The 6000-nt window shown below is 37.2% G+C and overlaps 1 protein-coding gene across 1 annotated transcript in view; it reads right to left on the reverse strand.

Annotated features, from left to right (window-relative positions):
- The window catches only part of CARPA (Carbonic anhydrase-related protein A), a 608382-nt gene that overhangs the window by 121998 nt on the left and 480384 nt on the right, over window positions 1-6000 (reverse strand). The gene's annotated exons all lie outside the window — the stretch shown is intronic.

A 6000-nucleotide genomic window follows, 5' to 3' on the forward strand; every position in this document is an offset into this window, starting at 1 on the left:
TCCCGAACGTATCATTCCACAAACGATCATTCATGCCTAGACTGCCTAGAAAGTGCCATGATGCTGAGGGGCTTTTGATCCAAGAAATCGAAACTACCTTACATACTCTTGAATCCAAAACAATTACTTACCGTTTCCAATAAGCTGTATCACCGCTACGGGTTATTAGTTTTCGCCGATAATATTAATAATAATCATAATAATAATTATAATCACCTCGACCAGTTAAATGCATATTCAATAATAATAAATATATCGCCTATATAAATAAATACAGCAAGAATCCTAATACACTGCTAAGTTTTAAATTGAGCTGACGAAGGAAAAATAATCCTCAGCTTAGAATTAAACTGATGTAGGAAAACAATAGCTGGTTTAATAATAAAACAGACGTAGAACAAGTGGTAATTTAAAGATACTAGAAAATGGAGAAAAAACTTTGTTACGACATTTCGCCCATAATGGGGTTTCAAAAAGCCTCACGGACGTGTGAAGAGTTGTTAAATCTATGGTTTTCCTTCTTAAAATGTCGACGTATCGCCCGATATGTAAATGTCAGCCTTAAAACTTTATCACTCTGAAAATTTTATCTACCGACATTTCGCCCACGATGAGATTTGAAGAAAACAAAACGTCGTTGATGACGAAACGTCGTAAAATAAATGTTTTTTCTCTCAACATTAAAACTAATATATATATATATATATATATATATATATATATATATATATATATATATATATATATATATATATATATATATATATATATACATATATATATTTGTATATATCTTATACTGGGAAAATAAAAAAAAGGAAAACATAAAACACATGATCTAAATTTTAACAATTTTTGTTTGTATACAAGGCAAAAATTTATTTATGATACTGCTATAAAATTATGTAAATTATGCGAGGAGCTGCGGGAGCGTCGAGCATGATTTATTGGGCGAGTTTGGGCCATGTCATGAATCTTGACCCAGTTGTGGTGTTTTTGAGAGAGAGAGAGAGAGAGAGAGAGAGAGAGAGAGAGAGAGAGAGAGATGGAGATGAGAGAACAGGAACCATGTAAAATTAAAGCGATGAAAACAGTGGACTGAAAAAGGAGAGAGAGGGAACAGGAGAAGAGAGAGAAATTATGACGTAGAAATGAAAGTCAGGGCAGTAAGAGAATGAGAGATAAAATAATGAGAAAGAGAACGAAAAAGAGACAGAAAACACGAAAATATAAATCGATTAAAAATTCTGGAACGAAAGAAAAATTCTAACAAGAAGAGAGAATAAGAATCATCCAAGGAATGACAATATATAAAGATAATTGATCAAGAGAAAAAAGAAGAGAAAGAAAAACCAACAGGGGAAAGGGAAAAAGGAGCAAAATTAAAAGGAGAGTAGGAGAGATGAGGATAGGGAGTGGCGGCAGCCTCCAGCACTGTATATACCTGAGGTGTTTCACAACAAAGAGTACATTAAGGCACATTGTCCGCTAATGCAACACTATTATGGCTAAACTTATACACTGAAAGCCAATTGTCATTCCATATTGTTATGTGCTCTTCACAAATATGAAGAATAAAGCAGTTTTATAAAGCTGTCTATAATATTGAAGTAATAAATAAAAATGAATATATATATATATATATATATACAATATATATATATATATATATATATATATATATATATATATATATATATATATATATATATATATATATATATATATATATATATATATGAAATAAAATATTCCTATTGGTAAAAAAAAATATATGAAAAGATGGAGTGGTAGGGGAAGTGAAACATTCAAACGACTTTAGGAAGAAATCCAAATATTCTTCCTTGAAGCCTTTTTATCCACTTCTCCGAGGCTATGGGTCCCACAATTTACACCGGAGGGGGACCCCATCCTATATATATATATATATATATATATATATATATATATATATATATATATATATATGTATATATATATATATATATATATATATATATATATATATATATATATATATATATATATATATATTGTACACACAAATGATCGTCAAAGAATAAACACTAGACTGGACGGAGACTCGAATGTTGTATATCTTAGACCCAACGATGTTATGCCTCAACCTTCAAGTTTATAATACCATGATTTGACAAACAGCAAATAATTTAATTTCGAAAAAACAACACAAAAAATGTGAAAGCAGTGACACACTGCTGCCTTGTTGAACTATAATCATAAAATATTATGTGCAAGAAAGTCTTCTTGATCTATCGAGCAATTTTGAAGCATATAGAACATCAATTTGTAAGAAAAAATGCAGAAAATCTGGAATTCCATGTTATGGAATATTTTGGCCATCAGTGAGACGGTTTGTTTCACCAGCAAGATCTAATAATTACAGTTCGTATTTCATCATAGGTTATTGAGCTTTCTTAAAAAAGGTCATCAATAAACTTTTAAACATTAATAGACAAAAGTTTTAGCTAATTTTTGAAAAATTCTACTAGAAAAATGGATTTTTTATTTTCTCAACCAGACAAATCGAGGAAAATAGATCTAAGCAGAAAAATAGAAGAGCATTAAAAGTGTTTGCTTTCAGTGTTTTATTTGTTTATTTTGTTTTATTTATTTGTTTGTTTTATTTGTTTATTTATCTGGGTAATATCAAGTCGATGTTTCTTCTGAAAAAAAATAATCTGGAGGCTCTTAAAAAATATTTTCCTTAGACAACATTTTGAACAATAGAGATTTCAATCTTAAAAAAATACCAGAATTAAGTCTTAAAAAATATTGCGTTATGCTTAATATGAGAAGACTCTATGATGCTTCGTTGAACAATAGAATTGAAAAGTCCAGTCAACACAATGGTCTGTTGTTCAGTTGCTCAGTTACTCAGTCGCTGAGGCAGTTTCTCAGCCAGTCTTTCAACTGCCACTCAGCCACTCTGTCGCGTTATCTTGGTGAAGCTGCTGGGTTGAAAGTCTCTTAGCAAGTTGCTACACCAGTCGCCAGAAAGCTGCTTGGCCAGCCTTAAGATATTCGCTTAGCCATTAATTCAGCTACCTGCTCTCAGTCGCTAAGTCTCTCTCTCTCTCTCTCTCTCTCTCTCTCTCTCTCTCTCTCTCTCTCTTTATACGGAATTTTACTTTATTTACAAGCTAAGAGCTGTTACCTACATCAGCTCATTTAAAAGCCGCTTTTTGTTTTGAGACATATAAGTAGGGAACAGGAAGAAGTTGGAGCCATCTGTGGGCCAGCAATTTCATTTGATCAACTGACTTTATTTCGTTGATATCATTATCCTGTATGAACATGTTCCAGATTCGATTTATCCTAGGAATCAATGATCTCGGATGTAGCGATGTTCTGGAGAAGGGTACAGCCAAGGTGAAGTTGCTGTTTACTGCCCATCTTGTTGTGTAGAAGTTCACTTCTCGGTGTCCTCAGAGTGCAGTCAAGTGTGGTACTTTGAGAATGTGGCCTTGTACATAACAGTAAGGCCACCCACATCCCTCCTGTGTTGAAGGCTCTGCTGAAATGGCAGATCTATCCAGGCTGGGTCCAGGCAAGGGATGAGGCGTCTCTCTGTCTGTCTCTCTTTCTCTCTCTCTCTCTCTCTCTCTCTCTCTCTCTCTCTCTCTCTCTCTCTCTCTCTCTCTCTCTCTCTCTCTCTCTCTCTCTCTCTCTATCACTCTCTCTCTCTCTCAGCCATTCACTAGTAAGTCACGTTCAATTGATCAAATAGCCATTCAGGCAGCCGTTCAGGGAGGCTTTCTGCCAGTTTCCAGTCAGCATCTCAGTCAGTACCTCAATCAGCACCTCTGCCAGTACCTTAGCCAGGACTTTAGGGAACACTTCAACCAGTACCTCAATCAGTACCTCAGCCAGGATTTTAGACAGCACCTCAATCAATATCTCATACAGAACCTCAGCCAGCACCTCAACCAGCACCTCAGCTGAACTTTAGGCAACACCTCAGTCAGTACCTCAGCCAGCACTTCAGTACTTCAGTCAGCACCTTAACCAGCACCTCAGCCACCACCTCAGCCAGTACCTCATCCAGCACCTCAGCCACCTCCTCAGCCAGTACAGTAGCAAGCTGAGTGCTCCCTCATGTTCACATCTTCGTAACAAGAAACGATACTCGATAATTTTCTTAAATTTAATAGGAGTGGTTGTTTTTGTTTCTGGATGTGCTCGCACACGTTTGTGTTTGTGCAGTAATAGTAGTAGTAGTAGTAGTAGTAGTAGTAGTAGTAGTAGTAGTAGCAGTAGTAGTAGGGGTCAAGTTATAGCTCTTGGCCCCGAGTCATAACTGTGGGTGTGTCTGTGTGTGCGTTCTATTATAGTTCTGTTTGTAGGGGGATGATCTCTAGCTCTGGAGTCCAGAGTTTTTACAATCAATTGTCTATTATGATTATTTCGAGTGATGTTGGATTTCAGATCACGGGCTTCTGAAGCCTTGTTTGGAATCAGGTACCTTGTTTGAAGTCAGGTACCTTGTTTGGAGTCAAGTACCTTGTTTGGAGTCAGGTACCTTGTTTGGAGTCAAGTACCTTGTTTGGAGTCAGGTACCTTGTTTGGAGTCAGGTACCTTGTTTGGAGTCAGGTACCTTGTTTGGAGTCAGGTACACAGTACAACTTTTCTAAATCAACCGCTCTTTCTAATTGTCTCCTTACTGAAAGGAATATAATTTTTCATGCATACATGGCCCATTAGAATTTTTACCCACCCTGGTTGTTTCCCCGCCTCATATCAAACAGTGTGTCCAAGTTTTTATTACTAATGCCTTTTAATATCTTGTATGCTGTGATCGTGGCTCCTTTAGCAGATTTATTCCAAAAGCCATGAATATATCTTGTCAGGTATTATTGATTTATCTTTATCTGTATCTCAATGTGCTTTCTTTACCTCATATTTATTTAGTTCATAGGGTTAAATAGTAACTGGTGACAGGGAATTAGACTAGGTTAGGTGAGGTTAGGTTAAGCTAGGTTAGGTTAGGCTAGGCTAGGTTAGGTTAGGTTAGGCTAAGCTAGGTTAGGCTAGGTTAGGTTAGGTTAGGTTGAGTTAGGTTTGGTTAGGCTAGGTTAGGTTAGGTTAGATTGAGTTAGGTTAGGTTACGTTAGGCTAGGTTAGGTTAGGTTGGGTTGAATTAGGTTAGGTTAGGCTAGGTTAGGTTAGGTTGGGTTGAGTTAGGTTAGGTTAGGCTAGGTTAGGTTGAGTTAGGTTAGGTTAGGCTAGGTTAGGTTAGGTTAGGCTAAGTAAGGTTAGGTTGGGTTGAGTTAGGTTAGGCTAGGTTAGGTTAGGTTGGGTTGAGTTAAGTTTGGCTAGATTAGGTTAGGTTGAGTTGAGTTAGGTTAGGTTACGCTAGGTTAGGTTAGGTTGGGTTGAGTTAGGTTAGGTTAGGCTAGGCTAGGTTAGGTTAGGTTGGGTTGAGTTAGGTTAGGTTAGGCTAGGTTAGGTTAGGTTGGGTTGAGTTAGGTTAGGTTAGGCTAGGTTAGGTTAGGTTGGGTTGAGTTAAGTTAGGTTACGTTAGGCTAGGACTGAAAATCTCCTCTCCGTAAAGATTATATGAAAATATACAATTGGTATGACGGAAGGAATAGACTCAGAAGTGTCCCTATTTGCAGATGATGTGAAGTTGAGAAGAATTCAACTGAACGAGGACCAGGTAGAACTACAAAGGGATCTGGACAGGCTGCAAGCCTGGTCCAGCATCTGGCTCCTGGAGTTCAAGCCCACCAAGTGCAAAGTCATGAAGATTGGGGAAGGGCAAACTAGACCGCAGGCGGAGTACAGTCTAGGAGGCCAGAGACTACAAACCTCAATCGAGGAAAAGGATCTTGTGATGTCTTTACACCGGGTACACCTTCTGAGGCGCACATCATGCAAATGACTGCTGCAGCATATGATCGCTTAGCAAATCTAAGAATTACATTCCGACATCGCAATAAGGAATCGTTCAGGACCCTGTACAGTGTGTACGTTGGGCC

This window comes from Cherax quadricarinatus, chromosome 71, assembly GCF_038502225.1.
Source record: "Cherax quadricarinatus isolate ZL_2023a chromosome 71, ASM3850222v1, whole genome shotgun sequence".
Lineage (NCBI taxonomy): Eukaryota > Metazoa > Arthropoda > Malacostraca > Decapoda > Parastacidae > Cherax > Cherax quadricarinatus.